Source organism: Hippocampus comes, unplaced genomic scaffold (genome assembly GCF_001891065.2).
Source record: "Hippocampus comes isolate QL1 unplaced genomic scaffold, H_comes_QL1_v1.1 scaffold156, whole genome shotgun sequence".
Taxonomy (NCBI): Eukaryota; Metazoa; Chordata; class Actinopteri; order Syngnathiformes; family Syngnathidae; genus Hippocampus; species Hippocampus comes.
The window spans coordinates 7,163,910-7,188,543 of NW_017805744.1; the positions used below are offsets into that span (position 1 = coordinate 7,163,910).

General features: G+C 40.6%; 1 long non-coding RNA gene across 2 annotated transcripts in view; it reads right to left on the reverse strand.

The window, feature by feature from the left end:
* Positions 1-3,418: 3,418 nt before the first annotated feature.
* LOC109524204 (uncharacterized) overlaps positions 3,419-24,634 on the reverse strand; it is a 29,035-nt gene continuing 7,819 nt past the window's right edge. Inside the window, exons 2-3 of one of the 2 annotated variants that reach the window (XR_002169922.1) lie at positions 24,487-24,609; positions 3,419-4,312 (exon numbers count right to left, since the gene is read on the reverse strand). This is a non-coding gene — a long non-coding RNA (uncharacterized LOC109524204). Of the gene's footprint in view, positions 4,313-19,642; positions 20,649-24,486; positions 24,610-24,634 lie in introns of those variants that run through there. The other variant, XR_002169923.1, reaches the window with a different exon arrangement.

The window sequence follows — 24,634 nt, forward strand, 5'->3', positions numbered from 1 at the left end:
AGTTTGTTTTGTTATTGTTTGGTTGGTGTCTTATATGAAACTGCGACATTGCGCAATTTATTGGACAGACTTGTTTAAGATCACACAGCTTAAAGTGAGTGGCATTTTATTTCGTATTTTTAAATCATCTTTTTATTTTTGACTATCTGTAAATGTAGTTTCCTGCTCTTAATTGTGAATGCATACTTGATGGTTTTAAATGCTCCTGAAATTAAGTGCTGCTTGATGAGCCTATACAGTATTGTGTTCATAATATGTGACGTCACTGAAGGCCTAAGTTTGAAATGCACGGCCCGCCACTGTATATCTATCTATCTATCTATCTATATATATATATATATATACACACATGGTGAATGAGTGGTTTGCGCGTCGACCTCACAGTGCAGATGTCGTGGGTTCAATCCCAGCTCCGGCCTTCCTGTGTGGAGTTTGCATGGTCTCCCTGTGCCTGCGTGGTTTTTCTCTGGGTACTACGGTTTCCTCCCACATTCCAAAAACATGCATGGCAGGCTGATTGAACACTCTAAATTGTCCCTAGGTGTAAGTGTGGGCACGGACTTGTGAGGATAAAGCGGATCGAAAAATGTGTGTGTGTGTGTGTGTGTGTGTGTGTGTGTGTGTGTGTGTGTGTGTGTGTATATATATATATATATATGTGTACTTACTCAAAGCTGGACTGAATGGGGGCTCTTCAAGAAAAGCAGCTCCCTTGAGATTGTGGAGCAGGCTTGGAACATGTTGCAACTGCTATGACTACATTCTGCTTCCCTATCAAAGACGGAAGAACTCAAGCTAATGGCACTTTTTACTCATTGGCACAATTACCGGGTGTCATCACAGTTGCAGAGGACTGAGGAGGTACAGTATGTATTTTATGTAATGTTTACATATCCAGGTGTATTTCTGTCCAAGTCTGCGTAGTGTTCCGTGTCAAAAGTACAGAAGCATGTGGGTTGACAGAACAACCCAATATTTGGACTGAGAAGGAAAAAAAAGTGCAGGACTGCAGATACTGAGATGAAACCAATCAACTGCAGGGGGAGGAGGTCAGTCATGTTGAAGCGGGTAATAGCTACAGCTGGCTTAAGCCATGGGTTTGGGTCGAAGGCATGACTGTCAATTTTTTACTTTGACTCCTGTCGAGTCCTGTTTTCCATCCATCATTTTCAAAGCGCGTCGGAAATATATGCGTCTGTGTGTTGGCATTTTTGTAGTTTATCTGGCTGTTTGGTATTTTGTTTCACTGCAAGATCATTGGAAGACAACCACTCCGCTATCAAAGCAGTCACAATGCTGTTCCCGGCAAAGCTCTCATTGCTAACAAAGGCCATATTCAATATGGATGACACTATGGCCTGGGTACCTTCTGTGGTGAATGCTAGCTTCCCATCAACATGCCATATCTTATCTCATGTGGTGTACATTGTGCCCCGTATTAGCATGCACACGCTGAGACACAAACATTGATTGTCAGTGTTGCGAAATTGTTAGCTTCAGTCAATCAGTGCACTATAAAAACCAAGACGTGTCTGCAAGGCTGGTTTATGACACAAAAAACAAAACAAAACAAAAAAAAAAAAACAATGTCACATTTCCAAGACTCTTGAAGAATCTAAGATCAAATCATTGGTGAATGAATATAGTGTGACAATGACTTGACAAATGCAAATCTCAAGATAACCCTAATTCTCCTTTTAGGATGAAAACATTGTATGCTACCGTGACAGTACTTATTGTCATGGACAGTTATTTCCTCTCACGTGGAGCAATATGTACAGTTTGAGTCTAATGTGATGCAACACGATAGTCAGCCTTGGTGTGTCTTGCCCCTCCACGTGAGGTCAGGCTGTCACAATGTAGACAAGCACATAAGAAAACAGATGGATGAACAATCTTTTTTTTTAACAGGCCATCCAACATGCTCATTTGTTGGAATAGGAACAAGCATTCACACCAATGTTATGGTGAATGCTTTTTGATTCTTTTTTTTAACCAGGTATAAGTTTCATTATTTCATGTGTTAATGTGCATAATCTGACTTCTATACTGGCTATTAGTGCCAACCTGGCTTCCTTTTTCTGAACCGTTAAAGCAAACGTAATGAAACTTCTCAAGAGCCAAAACGTTTGTCTGGTTTTGTCATTTCCAACGTCAGCTCTATGAATATATCTGGATGATATTGTCCACATCAAATTACAGCTTTTGGCTCTATTGTGGCTTTTGGGGCCAATTGAAACCCAGGAAACTTTTTTTTTCCTTTTGGAAATATAAAGGAGGGAAAGGTTTCGCATTTAGAAACATTTTGAATAGCTACAAAAAAAAAAATTAAAACATTTTTAGGTGGTTTGAGCAACCGACGCATTGTGCAAACAAACTGGAATTTCAAGAGTAACAAACTGGAATTTAAGGAGTAAAACTTATAGAAATCCACTTCTAGCGAGTTTTGCAATTACAGTATTCAATTCATTCACAGTAATTAAAAAAAAAAAAAGGCATCAATGACAGGGAGGTAAGGCACAGGTATTTCACGTTGAGCTTAATGGACAGAGTGATACATAGAGGACATATATGACTGTCCCAGGAGATGCTCTGGCCTTAATTATGCCAATGTGGCTCATCAGTCTCCATGCTGGCCTATGCGCTCCACGTCGTTTCTCCTTGTGGAGAGGAATTACACATGATGGCAGAGTTTGTCCGCAGAATTAGTCAGTCAGATTAATGGCAGAACATTGACAGAACACACTGGCATCCCACCGGGTACATGGCTACCCAGGGAACCCTGCCATGACCAGTAGAAAAATTGATGTTGTGAGAAGCAATGCGAAGAGCATACGAGGAGAAGGATATCCTGTCAGCTGCTTTTTCACAACTACTGGAGGACATTTACCTGCTACGTTATTCTTGTGTAAAATGATTTGTGCTCCAAAGGGTGTAATATGGCTAAAACTAAAGAACAAAAAAAATCAACATGGAGAAATAAGAAAGAATTGCGATAGGAGGAAATAGAGATAATGAGAAAAGATGGGGTAATGTAAAAAGGGCGAAGAAAAGGGCTGAAGAGAGGAAAGCAAGTCATGCAGGGACTTGCTAATTGGAACAACAGCAGCAATGCTCAATTCCTATGTGACTAATTCTATGCCAAGAAGTATTGTTGGTGACATTGTGCACTAAGTGTAGTTCTTCCCAGCTATTGATGTTAAGGATAGTGGCAAAAAATCCCAGGAGAGGGAGTATTTCATGACTTCATCATGCCCCTGTGGAATATGGTCCTGACAGAAAAAGAAACTGCTCCGAACTTGGAACAAATAAGGAAGTGTGTGTGAATAAGGGCATGTTTTGTTTTTTTCTTCCCACAAACATGAATTGAAATGAACAAAGCCCGAATATTTCCATGTATTCACTTTCTTTTCCAATGGTACAGCTTTACTCCAATACAAATTCTTTTTTTTTTCATTCCAAAATGAAAACACAAAAAGTTTAAAGTTATTTGAAAACGCAATCAAAAGAATACTAATATTAATAAGAGAGCTATATATTTTTAAAAACTAATACATTACACATACAGTAAGTATACACAGCCTTTTTGCAACACTTTATTGATGCAACCTCAAGTTTTTGGGATATGATGCCACCTGTTTGGCATATCTCTCTTGGCCAGTTTCGCTGTTCCTCTCTGCAGTACCTCTAAAACTCCATCAGGTTAAATGGGGAATGTTGGTGCTCAGCTGTTTTCATACGTCTCCAGAACGGTTCAATCAGATTCAAGTCTGGGCTCCGGCATTGTAACTGCTGAAAGATTCGTCGTTTCCCAAGTTTGAGCACTATCCTTTGGCCGTTCCACCTTTTTCCCCACCAGCTTCTTCAATTTCAATGTGCAGCATCACACTGAGGGCAACATGTACACAGATGATGGTTGCTAGTCGAGGGCAGGTGACCATCGCAATAAGTTGCGTGAGATGGTTAATCAAGTCTCATTGCATGACTCCGAGGGCCTGGCTCTCTCTTGTGGGCTGGCTGCAGATGGTGGGGGAGATGCCCTGCCCCCCAGGCACCTCCCTTCGGTCTCCCCTCTTCAACCTTCCTTCTCAGGCGACACCGTCCTTCCTCTTTTCCAGCTAGCGTGGGCCACTGGCTTTCTAGTTGCGGGCCGTTGCCCCTCCGCCGTAACCTGGTGACACGTTGGATCTCTGGCTCTCCTGAGGTGGTCACTCTCACTTGCTCCACAAGTAAAACTCATCTGAAAAACTGATTTGACTGCCCGAGAAGTGTCATGCAGGAGCTCTTCATCTGTGTATTTTCCATCCACATGCTGTAATGATGACAAAAAAAGTAAAAAAAAATGTCAACATTTTCAAAAAGGACATACCTCAAATGCCTTGTTGGTTTAGTTTATATAACTGCGTATCCTAGTCCATCAAATGAGTTCTTTTGACACCAAAGGTTTGAAGTACTGGAAGGAGATCGACCCACTTTATTTTGAGCAGGCACATGGAAATGTTGTATTCTGTTTGTGCTTATCCTATCTGCGATACAAGCATTCCACTGAGTAGCAAACATCATTCTCTTAGATCGATTCCCTGCTTTCAGATTGTTTTCAGATCAGTATGACAGACAAATTCAAAGAGCTTTGAATGAAAGGGTAATTTCATCTCTGACAAGACATTATCTGTGCATTTGCCTCGCAGCCATACCTGTCCTCCTGACAAAGGCTAGCTTTCCATGAGGTGTCAGTGGTGTTGATGTGAGGGAGCTCTGATCTAAGCGAGTATTAATGAAGATGGAGAGTCGTGGGGATGGGGGGAGCGGGGTTATGACTGATCAGTTAGCACTGTGAGGGCCTCTTGGGTGTCGGACGCCTGCATCTCTGTGTTTTAGAGGATTTGGTTATCTATTATGTATGGAGGATTAGGCTCCTTCTCCTTCCACTGGTGAGGATATTAGATCCTCGATAGCGTTGACTGCCAGACTCCACACTTATTTTTCAGAACCAGAGCTGCGCGCCTTTACTCCCCCTGCTCCCAAAGTCCTGTTTAACCTTGAAGACAGAGGTCCTGCTAGCGATCAGTGGTGAAACGCTGCTTGTGGTCTCTGATGCATAACTGTTGTTTCAGGTTGCCTGGGACAGTGCAGGGCTATGCACAGAGATGCTATGCACGTACAAACACACATAAACACGGCTGTCGTGTTGTGCAACTATCATACCCGTGTATATTTAGCAAAACACTTGAACTTATACATACATATGCATTTACAATAGTATCTTACACCGCTATCTGCAAACCAGGAGATCAGAATTGGCATGTTACAAATGCATATACATATTACCGTAATAAAAGCTCCTGCCCAGTCTGGATATGCTCCTGTAACCTTTTACAATTGAAAGGCAAGGCTCGGGAAATGAAAAGAAAAGCCAGAGAAAGAATGAGAGAAGAGAAGCAAGAGAGGGAAAGTGAAAAAAAAAAAAGAAAGCAGCAGTGTCAAAGGCCTTTTGTGATATGTCGTACTAAAAATGTCTCCGATGCGAAGGTTTATAATCCATCAAGATGTGTTTTCCAATTATAATTTTCAGGAAACTCTTCACTCACAAAATATGACTCACTGTCCCCTTTGCCTTAATGCATGAATAGATATGAGAGCAAAAACTAAGAAGTAACGTTTATGGAATTACATATATACACTAAAGGGGATGTTGGATTGGACCAACAATGTCAGATGATACCAGTGACAAGTTAGAAGGTAGTTGCTTGGCATACATGTGTTTTTTTCCCTTGTCTGTTTCCGACTATTTTGTTTGACAAAGAAAATAATTTAAAGGGCAACATCTAAAATTGGATCACACAATGAATGGAAGTGTGTCTAATCTATTTTCACTGTAAACAAATCCTTTGGTGTTTCAGTCGCACAATACTTCACATCAACTCAGCCTGATCTGTTTTACGCTCTTTAAAGAATCAGTCACATTAAAAATAAAAGTCAGACACAACAGTTGTCACAATTATCTTAAATAGAAAATCTTGTTTTTTTGCACGTGACTCCAACGATAATAAATTGTACACAGTAACCTTTAGCACGAGGAATATGAAATAAGACTGTAAAGACAAGACAATCCGGATAGATGCCCTTGTATTTTTCAATTTGTAAGCATTGCAAATACTATATCGCCTCACATAAGGGCCTGCACTCACTTTCAGTTAATCACTGGGGACATATCCACTTGAAACAGATATATATATGCCTCTCACCAATTAGACATTATTTTCCTTCTTTGTAAAACAACAAAAAAAAATGTAATGAAAAACAAGAAACGCGGTGGTTATATGATAACCTATTCTTGATATTCTCATACATTACAATGAATTCAAAGACAACATGCAGAAACAAGAAAGAGTTCACTGCTGAGCTCGCTTGCGAATCAAAATATCAGCACCTACCAAACAGACGTGTTGAAAATATTCACTTTCATTACTCAAGTAGAAGTAGAGAGATTGGCATTTAAAATGACTTTAGAAAAGGTTGAAGTATTCAGTCCAGGTCTTTTCTCAAGTAAAATTATAAAAGTATAAAAGTCAAAGTCATGTAAGGAGAAAGAAATGCGTTAAACCAGGAGTCAAGTCAAACATTTTCTTTTCAAAACGTTCTCGGTGCCCTGAGAGTCTAATCACAGTTTTCTGATGAATATCTCCTTTGTGGAATCATAAATTATTAGACTTAACTTTAAGGAAAAAAGCTTGAGCGGCATCACCGGGGCATATCGTGCGCTGCGCCCCACCACCTCAAAAAAACACGGTCGTGCTGGAGCCTATCCCAGGTATCTTTCGGAAGTAGGCGGGGTAAACCCAGAACTTGTTGCCAGCCAAACGCAGGGCACACATAGACAAACAATCATTCATACTCGCAATCACACCTAGGGACAATTTAGTGAGATCAATTAACCTACCGCGCATGTTTTTGGAGTGTGGAAGGAAAGACGGCTGGGATAGTCTTTAGCAACCCCATGACACTAGTGAAGCTAAAGCGTTCTGGATCACAGATGAATGGCGTAATGATTATAATTTGGAATTGAACGGTTTGCTGATTAAAAAAAAAAAAAAATCCTCCTTCAAAATATACTGTGGTAGCAGGCTCTTGGGGTAATGTTCTTCACAAAAGTTTAAAAATATGGAAATTGAGACAGATTGTTCTGGAAGTGAATTGCTATGGGTTGACAGCTCAAAAGTTGATCTTCCCAGGTTGAATTCAGAAAAGGTCAGCTCTACAGCGTTCTACGTATAATAATATATTTAGGCTTGATAACAGCAAACTAAGTAAAAAAGAGACTATGGGGAAAAAAAAGAAGAAACAAAGCGTTCAAGGCAATGACCATCACAGCGACTTTCTAATGAGATTGCAGTTTCCATGGTGACAAGGCTTATGAGACTTGAGTGAAGAGACTGTGCCCTGTGCTAAAGTTCTGTGTGTGTGTGTGTGTGTGTGTGTGTGTGTGTATGCGTATGCATGTCCTTAGGCATGCTTGAAGGCTATGAATCTGACTGAGGAAACGAGGCTATGATAAGATTTTACCAGCAGCCTTCAGTCCAGATCAGTGCCCTTTTTCCATGGCCGAGCAGTCTTGGCAATCTCCCTGTGGCCAATCTGGATCAGCCACACCATGGGAAGGGACTTGTCCAATCACACTTCCAGACCTGACCTTTTATTCTTTATCCTCTACCCTGGCTTTCTAACTGTGCTCATCTGAGTGGGAAAGCAGATCAGCAAGCCATAGCAACTCTTAAAATACTCTAAGCCAGAATGCTAAAAATAACTTACTGGATTAAGTACTAAACGTAAACATTTTCTGAAGCATTCTATTTTACTTATGTTTTTTTTTTTTTTTTTAATCATCATTATTTGTATCACGCACATACTGTACACAAAATCTGACCCATCACGGTAGCACACAGTGAACACATACTGTTAGTGTCACACACTGGTGCAATAGATTACTTAAGTGCCCGGGGAGCAGTTCACAGTACCGCTGTCTTGCTCAAGGCCGGTATGTTGGCGGCTTGGCTTGGTGGTCTTGGAACCAGTGTCCCCCACAGTGACAGGCGACAGTGTTAACCACTTGTCCATGGACGTCCATTTCGTCCACTACCGCCTGTATTTACGGTGGCTTGCTTTCTATGTCTGCACACACACACACACACACACACACACACACACACACACACACACACACACACACACACACACACACACTCACACACACAGGTCATGGGTTTGATTCCGGGCCCCGGCCGTCTTGAGTGGAGTTTGCATGTTTTCCCTGTGACTCGATCCGAAAATGGACCAGATGGTAAGTGGGCCCCACAAACGTAGACTCATCACAGACAGGGCACACTCACACTGACTGCTCAGCAGTTTATCTTGATGTTAAATTTCATACTTTCATTGACTCTATTGTTTTTTTATGATGGGCAGGTATTCTTCCAAGGATTCTCCTCCGATATCCATAATGTCACAGAAAATCTACATTGACGGGCAAAAACCGGTGTTCCACATTGGGTATACCTCAACACTCCTTGTATCTTGGGAAAAAGCTGTCAGCCTGCACTTAATCTTTGTCAAAGACAAACTTTCTTTTCAGCACTTTATTAGATCTCATTAGATTGTGCAGATGTCCCTCCAACATTGTTAAATTGATATGAGAACCCTCTGAATCTGAGGAAGAACAAAATTACATGTATTCCAAGCATTCATAAATCACTGCTTTTGACATCACTGAAGAATCTGTGGAAAGAAGTACTTCAATGTGAGTTAGAGGCTCCATCCCGGTGTACTGAGATTAAGAACACAAGAGCAAGAATGATAATAAAGTGGAAATGCATTCCAGTGGGGTTGCTTGTCTGCAGTTATTTTGAGTCTCATTAGGCAGAATATAAGATACTTAATTCAAACTCCCGTAACAAGCCCGGGGTGTTGGTTTTTGTAAGTACGGTTTCTGTGAACAGATATCACAAGAGTAACAAACAGATGAAATTTCATCCATTGGTTATCCGGGATTGGGTCGTGGAGGCAGCAGCGTCAACAGGGAAGCCCAGACTTCCCTCTGCCCAGCCACTTCTTCCAACTCTTCTGGAGGCATCCCTACAGGTTACCAGGCCAGCTGGGAGACAGAGTCTCTCCAGTTTGTCCTAGCTCATCCCTGAGGCTCCTGCCGGTGGGACATGACCGGAAGACCTCACAATGGAGCCATCTTAATCAAATGCCCGAGCCACCTCTTCTGGCTCCTCTCAATATGGAGGAGCAGCAGCCTCGACTATGAATCTCTTAGGGATGACCAAGAATCTCACCTCTTAGTGAGAGTCATCAGACATCTTTATTCCTGACTTGTTTAGGTGAAATCCATCAACCTTAAAAAGATGGCAGCGGTCCCAGTAAAAATTCAAATTGTCAATGAAATGCACTAATTGAACATCACAAGGAGTTGAAAGTCATGCGTTCAGTGCAAACAGGCTGCTGAATCTTTCAACTCCTTCTCTGACCGGTGGTTAGCGACCCACTGATAAAAACTTTGAGTTAGCCAACTGTGTTAAGCAGATTACTGAATTCCTGTTTCAGTACTTCAGACTGCCCTTTCATAATATCACTTGCCCCATGTGTGCAGAATGATATTTTCCAAAGTTGGATTTGCTGAAACCCGTCAGTCATGTCAGCAAAGGCAACAGTATCCAAAAACATGAGGCATAGCGGCATGGATCTGTGGTAGAGTGGTCATCTCCAAACCCAGATGTTGTGGGGTTGACCCCCCAGCCATTGTGACCATGTAGAAATGTGAACCCCAATTGCTCCTGATGCTGCACCATCAATAGGTGAATGAGGAAATTGTGTAAAACACTTTCAGTACCTCAGGCAGAAAAGCTAATTTCCCCTTTACCAAAAGACACGGTCAATAATCAAATCAGGATCAGGGCTCACTTGGGGTCAGTGACGTGGAATAAGAAATGCTGGAACACAGTGACTAAGCACCACGAACTAGCGACGAGATGGAGTCAGGTAAAATGAAGTACATGGAGGGCAAAACCAAAAAAGCACACTCACATGACATGCAGGCCGACAGCTAATCCACAGCAAACTGAAACTAATACTCCTTGAATCTCAAGTCTCCTCCAGTTGAACCCAATTGGAGGGAAATTAGTTAAAGCGGTTGTTCCACACTATTAAGCAAGTCATCGCTTTCATACAGTTTGGGAAAAATATAGGCTCTGCGTCCTGATTTGAAAAAAAAAAATGTAATTAGATCTAGCAGACAAAGACACATACAACAAGAATATTTTAAGGTGTAATCATTTCTGTCATGCCTGTCTGTGTTTGTTTTTGTTTCAGCTCCAGCTGGAGTGAAGGACGTTTCCCTCCAGCTGGCGAACCCGCCCCCCTATCATCATCACACCTTGTAATTGAGGTTTATTGACCTTGCTTGCTGTTCATGCTCAAATGTTGTTTTCTAGATCTCTCGATCTCGTTCATAGTCACGTTTGTCCTCTTAGTTCTTCATTTGTAATGTTGGGGGAGAGAGTCGGCCTTACTCTTTCTCCGCGTGTTCTCGGACGATGAGGATGTTGGTTATTCAAATACAGGCTGGAGCCAATGAACAGTACCTTCGAAGGTTTTATTTGCAGAATATTCTGGGCACCCGCGGTCTACAGACAATGGCTGCAGATCACGAGTGCGAAGGTGTAAGAGATTCACAACACATTTATATCGTCAGAGGGGCGGTACAGAAACTCATGACGTGGTATCGGACTCTGTTTCTACTAAACCAATCAGCTTGTATCAACTGGTGCTTTCCGTAGGCCTGTGTGTCTCCACAAGGTCTCGACTAAGGAAGTACTGATATCATCAAGTGATTGATGATTAAATCAAATGATTGATGATTCAAGGGTGCAAAGGCCTACTTGCAGGCATGAGGATGTGTGTGTTGTCATGCTAACATGGGATAGTTGTAAAACATGGGCAGAATACACACTTCAGTAAGGATTGGTATTATTTCGGCATTTTGATCTTGGTCTTGTTTTTCGTGCAAATTGGACTCTCTTCATTTTGTGCGGATTCTCGGTGTTACTATTACCTTGCGAGTTTGCAAGGGCCATTTGTTGATTCCTCTTTATTTTTTCTCTTGGATATTTGTGATCAGTGTTTTCTGTTTGGACTTTGTCGGTTTTGCGTTTTTGATAAGAAACATTTTGTTCGTTCCCGAACCTGACAGCTTCATGTTCATCAAACACCAGCAGCAGCATGCACAAGAGCATAGTTTGCAATTCCCTTTACACAGCAGGTTTGATTTTTATGCAACTCCAAATTCCATATTTTTTATAAAACATGCATGGAATAGCCATGGAAAAATATGCCATACATCTATTTCATGTTTTTTAATGGTAAAACTCTGCTTCAGGGGAATTCTATAACGAATGAGCTTATGCAATTTTAACCTGCAGTCTCACATCACATTTGGAGTTTCCATATATGTGGATGGAAAGGGGGTATTCTAAAATTTCCTTTAAGTCTTGAAGGTTCTCTCGATAAAAGTCCCCCAAGCTGCCGACTTGTGAGGGGAATACTGAGTTCATCTTCACAAGGCGTGGAGAAGTGGAGTGGGCAAATCTTCAAACAGATCCTTCTGACATGGCAGACCTTAAACCCTGAGGGCCCACTTACTTCACAGCCACGATAATTGACTCTGGCACATGTGAATGCATGCCTACCAGAGAAAGCATATAGCATTCCATGCAATATAGAAAACGACAGAATCAGAGTAAAAGTGAAGTCATGTCATGCGCGGCTTGATTTATTTGGTGGACGACAGAGCGGAGGACTGTGATGCGCATTCTTCAGATCATTAGCTTGAATCCGCTGGGTTTCATCTGGAAGCACAATTGTTGGAATAACTCTCAGAGCAAGTGGGCAACGTTTCACTGGCCTCACTTGTCTGACGTATATCTCTTCCTGCTTGTATAACGGGTATGAAAGAGGGGATCCCACTTCTCGGCTCAAGATTGAGATGAAGTTGACTTCTTGATATGCAATCATCCTCTTCTTCGCAGGTTATGGGGGCAGTGTCAAAGGATCGCGCACCACAGGACAATAACATGTTAGCAGACAGAGGAGAGCAGAGACCACACACAAACCAAACAAGCAACCCTCTGCAAACACATTTCTGCCATTCACCTCAGCATAACCCCTGTGTTTACGCCCATGAACAACATTTTCACTTGCTCTCACTCTGCCTGAGGATTAATTCACTGGATAGAGTCTGATAGTGCAGACCTATGAAATCTGGGGCTCCTCCTTTTACAAACGTCAGATAAAGTCATCATCATTTTATTACACAAAGCCGATTACTCCTCCAGCTAGCCAAATGTCGGAATGAAAGAGGGGATCGGGTGGAGAGCCACGACACAAATTGGATTTCCACTCTTTTATGTTCTTAAATATAGATTTAATATCCATTAACACCCCAGTATCCCATACCAGTTGCAACATGAGGATTTAGTCTCATAACTAGGAAACAGGCAGTTTGTAAAATGTGTAACCTTACTTTTGAGGTTAAAAAAAACAACAAAAAAAAACGTAATCAATGTCCACTTATTGGTTAGGAAGCATCTGACCTGTTTTGCAATGTGTGTGTGTGTGTGTGTGTGTGTGTGTGTGTGTGTGTGTGTGTGTGTGTGTGTGTGTGTGTGTGTGCATGCGTGTGCGTGTGTGTGTGCCTTAGTTTCCTATTCCCAGTCCAGTCTGGATGGACTGTGGGTCACAGTTTGTTTTTCTCCCTGGCTGGTTGCTGTTGGCGAGATTAGCAACAGAACAAGATGTCCAGTAAAAGTCTTCTGCCAGTGATGCCAAACATTGCATCAAGCGCCATTTAGTGCAGAAAAATTTCAGGATTTACTCCCAGACCTCCGACCTCTGGGTCTATTTTGGGCAGCTGACTCTACAGTGTATGAGAGCAGATGGATCATGTCTGTGTAAACTACTGGCTAAACTATGTTTTTGCTCTGCCTATAATTTTTTGTTTTGTTAACAGTGAATGTTTTATAGAAAAGCTAAACCAGGGACAGCTGTACAGGCTATGCATGCTCAGCTCAGAATTACAAAGCTTGTATTAAGTCACCTACAAGGTACAGTAGACACATGCATCATGCATCTTAGTATTTATAAAAATATCAATTTTCAAAACCTTTGGCTTTCATTATGAAATTTTGAAAAATAACTGGTAGCTGAACAGTTTGAAGTTGAAACCGTTTGATTAAATCAAAACGTGCAAATTAGAGTGGGAAAACAGAAAAAAAAATGCAATTTGGGGATTTTTTTAAAATTCAGAATTAAAAGTAATAATAGAACACCATCAACATACTGTAAAAATGCCATTGTTATAATAAAAGTAAAATTAAAGTTACAGTATTTTACTGAATCATCATACATCATAGTATTTTCTTGGCACCATGATCCAGTAAAATATTGTCATCACAAATCAAAAGTACAATAATCACAGTAACTGGAAATAATGTCAATTAGAGATGCAGGAACATACTGTAGAAAATAACCATAGGCTAATTTACTGGATCATTGCAGCCAGTAACATACTGTAGTAATTTTTACAGTGACAACTTTTACGGTGTCCTGTCTCTCCTCAATGCCTTGCTGATGTGATGCAAAGTCATCTTTACATGGAGTTGCTCTCACCCCCCCAACTCCCCCTCATCCCCTCATCCACCCTCCCCTATATTCAAAGCATCTCTTTATTGACTTCTACTTGTCCTTCCACCCATCCTATCCATCTCCCCGGGCTTTTAGAGTCAATGATACAGATAGATGCTCTCGGCACCCTTTCTCAAAGCTCTCACACACAATCAACAGCTCCTGCACTCAGCAGTTCATGGTACCTCTCATCTACCTCGCTCTGTCCCTTAAACTCTCTCTCTCTCTCTCTCTCTCTCTCTCTCTCTCTCTCTCTCTCTCTCTCTCTCACTCATAAACCCACTCAAATGCTGCGTGGTTCCTTTTCACCAGGTCCACCACATACCTGATCAAAGGTGCGGATTGAACAAATAGGATCAAAATAACACTTCACCTAATTTATCATTTGGCTATACTGTACCTTCGATTTCAGTCTTACGCTCATCACATCTCAGGCACGATTAATGTCACCAGTGACAGACAAAAGGCAATGGATATTGGATTACACACAGTTAAAATGTTTGATTGTACTGTACATGCTAAATATGTCAACTGTGAAGACTGCAGGCTCTTTCTGTTAATTTATTTTTAACATCCATCTAGTATATTATATGTGTTCATATTTACAGATAGGTAATGAACGAACATTTTGGACTGGCTTTATCTCTTTCATCTGGACATATCTGTTTTTAACTATATTTCATAACCAAAACCGGCACCACAGACCACAATAATAATCATAATAATAATTCTAATGATTATTTTTAGTAGTAGTAGTAGTATAATACGCATTTTAAACACTTAATGTATGATAGATGTGTCAACCCTTAACGGATTCTATTCAGACTAATATGGTAAGTGTTAATCCTTCTCACACTCAACACTAAGTACAGTTATCCCTCGCTCTGACGCGGTTCACTTTGCGCGGCTTCGTTGTTTCACGGATTATTTTTTTTGTGCAGTTTTTTTAATGCTTTTAAACAGTGAATTGCGTTCTGCATCCTGATTGGCTAAGGCACTGACTGACGTGAACAGTCCAACCTCGCACTGACTATTAAAAATATTATTTTAGTGTACAGTATTTCCAAAAACTATTCTCGTTATTTGTTGAAAACGCTTTTTTTTTCTTTTTTTTTTGTGCTTGGGCCTGAAAACAGGTTTTGGTCTTTGATTTCATTGTATACATAGTTCAGTATTGTATAATAACTGTAAAAAATAAAGCTCACTACTTCACGGATTTCACCTATCACTGGTTGTTTTTGGAACGTAACCCCCGCGATAAACAAGGGATTACTGTATTGGAGAAATACTGAAGAACAAAGTTGAATTCATTGATTAGAAAAGCAACAATGTGGCAATTATTATTGTTGATTCCTGTCCTCTGAAACACATGCCTATACCCTGTGCAAAGTACACTCAGCCATTTTGATTCAGATGTAGAGGATGGTGGTAATGAACAAATGGTCTGTCATTTACAGTTTAATAAAGACCCTCATCTGCGCTTCGAGAAGAAGGTTATTTTCCGAACACAATAACATTCAATAACAAAGAAAATAATGAAAAGCTCGATAGGATACAGTCCTGCCTTCCATACAACAAATCACATTTTGCTCATTCTTTTTAGCTCTTCCATGCAGGTTTTCTTCCACCACCACTATGTTTATTTCCCCCTTGCCTGTAGCTTAAATATCTTTAATCACTACCCTCACCATAGCAACCTGTTCAGACAGCCAGTCAAATCCCATCACTTACCATTTCTGTGTCACGTACCTTGAGGTGCTGCTATCACAAGCAAAAAAGACAAAACAACACACTTAAAACCTCTTTGGAGTAGAGAAAAGTGAAAAGCAAGTTGCAGCAATGAATTGAAATGCAGGTATTGATCCAAAAAACAATTAAACACCCATTTGTTATCTATTTTGTTATCTATTGTGCTTGTTCTGTGAAGCACTTCAAGTTGCTGGATCCTATTCCAGCTTACAAAACGGTACAAATGTGGGACAGTTGTATTAAGATAGCAAGCATGTTTGTGGAGACTGTGATTGAAGCAGAAGCACCAGTACAGGGACAGAATTGCCTGTGATATGTATGGTACACCCTAAACATCCTTACTGCGAGGCAATGATATAAACCATTCATCATCATCATCAACATCATCATCAAAACTCAAACAAACAAAAAAAAAGGATTCATTATTAAAATCTGAGATTTTTGCATGTTGATTTAAGAAGAGTTTTCTGCACAGATATGTGTGTCAAATGTATTGAAACCAAATCAAAATTAAAGACATAATGCTCTTTAACTCTTCAACCTATTCATGGTTTTTAAAAGTTTTTTTTTTTATTTTTATTTTTTTTATGGTCTTGGTCTTGGCTTGGTGTTATCTCGGTCTCTACTCAAAAATGTCTGATGTAACAAAGGGATCCAGCCAAGCTTTCATTGCCTACTTAAAAGGTGGGTCCATGGAGTGCCTTTTGTTGTTGACAATTATGCTGCTAAATATTAGAAAAAGAACAAAACATGCACTGCAATTACAGACAGTATAAATCAGAATGTGGTCTAATTAGCAAGACTCCGTTTCCCCCTTCCCTGTGCATTACAAAAGTTTTTCACCATGACTTCAGAATATGATGGAATGGTTCTAAATGCGATGTTTCATTTATTTAGTCGTCAGTCTTTCACAATCTCCTCTGGCCACTTTAATCTTGTTTTATTTCCCTATATGCCCCGGCCCCCATCCACATCCATTGATGCACCTCTTGCATATTACCTTGTTCCTCGCCTCCTGATTGTTGCCATTACATTCTTACTGGCCATATGTCCTGGAGGGCATGAGGAAAGAGTTTTAATTAGGTGAGCAAAATGAATGTACCCCCTGGAGGTATTGAGACACTTTATGCCTGTGATGATCAGGGGCAGAACTTCAGTTCCTCTGTTGGTTCTGGCATTGTGTATCCAAATCCATGGGTCATTGTTTTTGTTTTTTTTTGTGTGGAGTAGATATCCATTCACAGCCAAGGTCTGTCCCACAGCGTGCACCAGCCCCACTGGTGAATGTCAATTTGGACACATTCAAACTTGCTTGTTGTATTTTTGGGGGTTTCATCTGCATTTTACAGCTTGTACTTTTATTCAAGTCAAAGATCACCACACCATTTATCATCCTTTGGTTATATAATCGGTATGAAAAACTCATTGGGAGGGAACATTTACACTGTGACTCACAGGGCTCTTTTATTGGATGGTCTCTTTATTAGCATTAGGGTACAGCTGTATCAATCATAGGCTATGTTCAGATGCAGGTCCTAATGGTCAACTCAGATTTTTTTTTTTTGAGTTAGTAGTTTAAATCCTACTGTGGGGCACAATCATGAATTACATTAAAATGTGACAAGGCTCACGGGTCAGCTGGAGCCTATCCTGGCTCAATTTGGGGACGATAAACTGGTCTACCCAATTACAGGGTACATGTAGGCAAACATTTACTCACATGCACATTCACACCTATAGTCAATTTAGTGTCTTACATTAATCCAAGACATGTTTTTAATAAAGTTGGATGAAGTCAGATTACATGGAGAAAAACGAAGCCTGCCCCTCCAACTTCAGACCAGAAAGATGAATGTTCGACCACTGACCATCTGTGTTGTTTTTCTTCATTTTTGTCTATTGGCTCATCTTCATTATTATTATTATTATTATCACTGTACATATTTTAAGCTCTGACTGTAAAACTGATGAGTCAACAGATTCTATTCCAATTTATATGGTAAGTGTTTAGCCTTTTCCCACCACACGTAATATTTGAAAAATACTGAAGAAGAAAGTCAAGATTACTGATTAGAAAAGTGACAATGTGGCAATGTCAGGGCACCACCTCAAAGCACTTATGAAGCAGCCAATCAGATTTTTCTGATGTCCTTGTTTCCTCTCGGTCAATGTGCAGCATTCAAGAAAACTGCTAAGTACGACATATCCGAAGATCGGTTTACCTTCATAAGGCTTGATAACATCGCTAATCGTTTTGTGGATGCCTCCATCATTTTATATCTTTGTTTTATATTTGACTTCACTCATAGTGTATGGAGCAATGGATGGCACCATTCTTGTGTAACATCAAACAACATGGTTTACCCCGGATGGTGGACTCAATAGCAAAACTCAGGTTCAAAAGAAACTTTCATTGAGTCAGTACAAGAAATGTTCAAAATAACCTAACCTACTGCAGATGGTGAACACAGATTACTCATCAAGTAAGGGGAATGAGAATATATTCTATACGAACATGACCCTGTCAGTGAAGTCTGGATGTGTCCAGACTTCTAAAACAGAAATTCTGACTTTGACTGTCATTTCCAGAGGTGCACATATTGGTCTGGTTCTCAAAGGAGTACAAGAGGTGATTGCTAGGTTCTCATTTTTTTTCCCCGTCTCACTGACCTCACTAGATGAACTTTTTCGTACCCATTGCAAGTCTGGCGTGAGGCGCAGTCTAAATTGGAGCAAGAGCGGATCAGGCGAAATTTTGGTATAATCACGAACCCGTGCAAATAGGCTCACTAAAAAAAAATGTTTTGAACTCTTATGAACATGAGTACAGCCAAATGATTTGCATGTGTCCTGCGGCATGTTGAGGTGTGCAAAGTACATTTATAAGGAATTGGAGGCAGACCTTCACATGCGGATGACATAAAGCTAGCGAGAGAGATCACAGATCATCCACCCCAATTGCACATCTTCCTTTTTCTTCTGCGGTCAACTTCTGCAGCAGTAGACATGTCCACACACCTGGTTGCGCCTGTTGCGAGTTCCTTTGACGTGGCTCTGTTCCAGACACAAGATGGGTTCAGAATAGAGCAGCTCTCATTATCGCTATTCACAATGCCCATCAAAACATGGAAAAACACAATCTGTCGAAGTCTATGGACCGAATCTCATATGTCTTTATCATTTCATAACCTAGCCCTAGAAGACATATTTTGACACAATGGAAGCCAGCTGCCAATGAAAACCACCCTCTTGTCGGTGTCCTCATCACTCAGCCACTGCTACTGATGAGCACACCCTCTCAGCTGAGGTGAAATATATTGACAAATGCGTACATGTACAGAGTTCATAGTTCATCAAATTCGATTATTAAATAGTAGTTTAAGGTCATTCGTGACTGACAACACTAATCAAGCATCATATGTCGCTCTGCTCTAAAAAATACAATTTTACAAAACAAACAAAAAATATGCGATGTGCAAATATGCACTGACATTTTTTAAATTTTGTGCACAGTAATAATTTTCTGCCCTTGCACACCGGAACAAAACTTACTGTATTTTCCACACTATAAGACTCTGGAAGTATAAGACGCACTTTCACTGAATGGCCTATTTTAAAACTTTTTTTTTTTCATATATAAGCCGCACCGCATTTTAAAGCTCATAGAATAGAAGCGGCGATAGAGGCTGGGGTTGCATTATGCATCCACTAGATGGAGCTACGCTAAGGGGAATACAATACCATAGAACATAGCTTAATTTATATCGAGCTTTCACAACCGCTGCATCTGTAACAGAGCGCATTCAGAACATTTCAAATACTACGTCCAAGAAAACAGAATATTGATCCATATATAAGGTGCATCGGGTTATAAGGCGTACGTCGGATTTTGTGAGAACATTGAATGTTTGCAAACAACTTTCGATAATTGATTAGAGAATGGGCAATTCCAAAATCAATGAAAAACCTTGAGTGTGACGTCTTGAATGCCCACCAGACTGGCCTTGATCAGCAGAACCTATACCCACCTCCAAGACCCGAATCCAGAATTCATCCCATGGAGAGGTGTGTATGTGTGTAATACTTCGAATAGTGATTTGTTGGGCTTTGTGAATGTAGTCTTTTGAGTCATCCGATTGCCTTGTATGCATTTTCTTTTTTTTTAATAAACTCTTTTTTAAAATATATACTGTATCTCTTCTTGCTTTGCCTCCCTGCTTATCCATATTTGTGTTATCCTCCTTTTGCCTCAACGTTTCCCGGCACAAGCCCGGTACTTACTCATATGGCACTTAAAAATGATTGTTTAATGGCAAACAATATTCTTCGACATAATGTCAGCATTCATACACAATCTCCCAGTCATTCATTAAAGCCTTCTTATATAGTCTCTGCTTGTTATGATTTATTGTGAGCAGCTACTACAAATAGATCTTCAGCAAAAGGTCAAGAAGAACGATCCTCGGTTTCCCTGATGAGAATGCTTTTTTTTTTAAATTTTTTTATCCAGGCTTTTGATTTTCCCACACTATCAAAATGTTTCTATTTGTGATTTGTTCTCTTCCAACCACCATTTTTTCCCCCCCGCATATAGCGAGCCAATCCATGTCCAGCTGCTGTTTCAACCTCAATGCCTTTCCATTATTCACTTTTTTTCCCCCCTTCAAATCCAAGCTTGTGCAAGATGCCTCATCTGCACCCTCTGCAGTTTGTCCTCGTTATTTATCAAAGGAATTGTTTCCGTGCATCGGGAGTCCTCAACCATTATTGTAATTGTTTTTGGTAAGCGGTAATGTATCTTGGAGGTTGCAGTCACTGGCTCTAATTCAACACGCTCTCCAATGACAGCGACTCTACAGAATACAGCTATAAACGACACATCCCAGAATGCAGCTCGAAATTACACAAAGATGGCATCAAGCCACTGGGGATAGTATTTCAATATAAATTGGCCCTATTGGCAATTATTTGTGCATTTTAAATATTTCCAACAGGCACACATAAACAAACACACAATATGCACATCATAGCAGGCGCTCTCCATTGGATGTGGATGAAGACAGATGAGTGGTGATCACTCATTAGAGCTGTGATGAGCTCCTGTGAAGACATACACCTGGACCATAGCACACGTGGGAACTGGGGGAGACAAAAAGAGCCTTCTGTGACAGAGGCAGTGCAAGATAAGCATGACACAAAATATTTCTTATCAACTATATAACCGGCAGATTTTTTGCACCTTGGGAAAATTTGTCAACTCGAACAACAGGATTATCTGTGAACAATTCTGGCTGGACAAATGTCTTTAACACATTCCGCAAAAGTGGATGTGTGCTTTCTGTGTGTGGATGTTTGTTTGACAGAGATATAGTGTATGGGGATAATATGTCTTTTGAAACCGTCTGCAGCAATGCTGAACTTATTAATTGAAACAAACTCACAGGTCAGCCATAGATTAACTGCACCGCTTAAAATCCCACCAGAGTAGAGAGACAACAATTTTTTTTTCAGATATGATACATTTGTCAAAAGGATGTTGTAAGAATTCACATTGTTGGCTCTATACTGCTTGCTCAAACATTCACATATTCATATTTGCTGCATTACAGCTGGTAGAAATAATAAGGCAGCATTTAAATAGTGTGTGTGTGTGTGTGTGTGTGTGTGTGTGTGTGCGTGCGTGCGTGCGTGCGTGCGTGCGTGCGTGCGTGCGTGCGTGTCAAACAACAAACACGTAACATAAATGTTCTCTTATCTCCCGTGGGAAACTTGTCAAGCTGTCAGACATATGCGTGCAAATGTTTACACTTTCGATTTATTGTGTTTATTCACGAAAGTCACGTTTTTCCGCTTTAATCACATAATTTGATAACAATTTAGAAGGCTAGACTTGAAATGAAATACACAACACGGTGGATGTTCGTTATTGCGGGCGTAAAACACTAATTTGCGCACGTTTTACTCACAGCATTTGATTGTGATCATTTCTAGCAATAAAATAAAAATGTAATCATGCTGTGAGTCCACAAAACACGCTTGGGGGAGTGTGTGTGTGCGTGTGTGTGTGGAAGAGATTGATTGGAGTGAGCCAGAAAAACTGACCGAAATCATTTGTTGATTGACAGATGCTGTCATCCAGCGCCATTATCTTTCTGTCTCCGAACCTTGCCAGTTGCTAATTTAATCTCATCTCTGATAGAATGTAATTTTATTAAAAATGGGCCCCTTATTAATATCAGAATCATTTTCAGCCTCTGATGGGTAGAGAAACTTTCATTACAGAGAGAAATTGCGGCAGAAAGATGGCTCTGAAATGGGAGAAAATGAATGTGATTGGACAAAGATGTATGAGAGCATAGATGCAATAACAGACCTCATTAGCTTCAATCAGTAACCTGAATAAAGGTGGGGGTGGGCATCATGCACACATACAGGTATGCACACACTCATGCACTCTGTCTTAACATATATGGTGCGTGGATAAGACGCATGTACACATACACATTCCATACACACACACACACACACACACATGATTTAAATCCTGCCTTATTATTTCGACCAGCTCTACCACTCGTGCTGTCATTGGTTGACGTCGCGCCTGTACAAAACCTTTTTTTCCTGAATACAGTACTTTGGGGAAAAAATACGATGTACTGAAACTGCGATAAATGAAGCGTGATATAGCGAGGGATCACTGTATGTGAAATGCCACACATCGGCTTCTTTCGTAACAATGCGTGCGGGTGAGAATACTTGGAAGGGAGACTATACAGATAATTGTCTGAGAATTTGTTTTTAGGAAAAGTTTGATAACACTCTGCAGTGTGAATGTAGCTATAGTTATATAGTGTTTTGGGGGGTTGTGGGGGGTACATGTTGTTGTCAATAACATTATGCCGTTAATAAAAGGTGAATTAGATCACAAAATGCCCACCGAAGGAAAATCCCCCCAATTCTTGAGGCTAATTTCATCTGACCCAAGTCCCCATACCACCCCCATTTTCTAGTCCTCAGCCTTTTTCACTACTCCAGCTCCTCTTCTTGTCTCTGTTGCTGCTTCTGAGCTGCTTTTAGAAAGCAGCCTTCTAAGTAAAATGTCACCACATGCATAATGCAAGATAGCATTTATGCTTCCAGCAGCTACCAGTCTAGCTTCTTTGAAAGTTTTTGATTGTGTCTTTAAATGTGGAATCATAGCAAAACAGTGGGGAATGTGTACAACAGTTCCTAACTATTGGATAACCCAAAAAATATTTTCTTACTTCGTCTTCTGACTTCAGAAAGTGTCCTGACAGTCTGCAGTCTTTTCTCAAACTACTTAGGTTTGATTTTTTCCCCACTTTGCTGTTTTAATAGATCACTGGAAACTATGTATCTACTTGCACTAAGTACTGATTGGATAAAATGAACAAACACCGAGAATCTACCCGTACATGGGTACTATGTTGCTTCTTTGGAATAACTATTAAGTACATTCAATACATTTTCTTGCTCTACAAAATGGGAACTGCTTTTAGTTGCATTGCAGATAAGCCTTTCCACATAGCGTTACAAATACTGTTGCGTACCCCGTGTCTGCACCTTCCTTTCTTTCACTCATTCACACACCCCTCCATATCGCTCCATGAACAATACAATTGTGCTCCAGGACACCCAACTACTTTTGTCTTATCCAGCCTTTTGGCATAAAGAGTTTGGCAGATCAGTTCTGCTATGTGACCTTTGGAGGTGGCCTTCAATCTCAAGGCTTGACAGTGGGATGCAGAGCTTAGAGAGATTTACTGGGGTCATCCACAGGAGTGAAGAGAGATTTTTTTTCCCTGTGCATTTTTTTAGGCAAACGCAGGTGGTGTGAGAAAGGATTCTTTTGAAACAGAGGCACTTGGACTGCTGGAGTAGGTGAGAAGCACATGAAGGGAAAATAATTGCCAGCAGAACGGACGAGAAGTGCTTGATTATTGGTGAGCCATCAGCTAAAACTTAAATGTCACTCAGTGGATTGCGGCTCTTTGCCAATTGGTGCATCACAGCTTTTTTCATTTGCTCGCCCCACTTCGACTTAAGGTTACCGGACTATTACAACGAAAAAAAAAATCTTCTGAGAGCTTGTTTTTTTTTTTGGGGGGGGGGGGGGGTAACAACATTTGTGGGGTCAATAAAATACATTGCATATATCTGACCACCCCTTTTTTTGATTTGAATTTAGGTGTCATCCATCCATGTTAAGGCACACCATCAACTTCATCCCTCTGTCATATTTTTACATGCAGTACACATGATATGGCGTATTCTTGCTGTCAATGAAATGAAGGGCTTTCAAGTTTTACATTGTGTTTAGAGGCATTAGTTGAAGTCAACGAAAGTTTTGAGGGGAAATTGTTAGTGTACAGTATGTGATGTGGTACCATAAGTAGTAAATGTGTGTGCGTGTGTAACCTGTTCAATGCGGGGTCCCCTTGCAGGTGTCTTTTAATTTTGCTCCCATTTGCATATATGCAATCAGGTTGAGTAATTGGGGGGATGCGAGTTAGCATGGGGAGGCATGCACACTGTGGGTGTTAGTCTGTCCCAGGTTGCAAGAAATTTGCAGCCGACGAGCTGATGAGGCTGATAATTGTGACACTGAGTGATGGCTCTAATCAGCAAAGGAATCTTCCTAATCAATCGACTTTAACCACCCTCCACCCATGTCTCCATCTCCCAGGCTTCAAAACAACTTTGTCCCCACATGAAAGACATCCACATGCAAAGTGAGCATGGATTGCTTGAATCATTGACCTTGACAGACTGCTGTTTAAAGCATGGTGATAAGAACCGCAAGGGGAGAAATAAATTGTCAACATGAAACTAGATAAATATGTGATGCCTGTCAACTAAGCTGAGCCTTTAAAATAATAGAACATGGCAGGTTAGTTGTAATATTATAATTTTAATACTCATACTGCATTACTATGTTCACTCGTCAATACGGATAAATGTATCTCCTTGACTTGTCACCTTATTGTGGTGGAAGGCTTTGCATGCCTCAGTTATCCTAGGGGATCAGTTGTACTGGAATTCCTGTGCGGACCGCTCCAGCAGTATGGGGGACTTGACCCTTGGACTCAGGCTTGTCGGTCCCTTTACAAACGGTGTCAGACTTTAG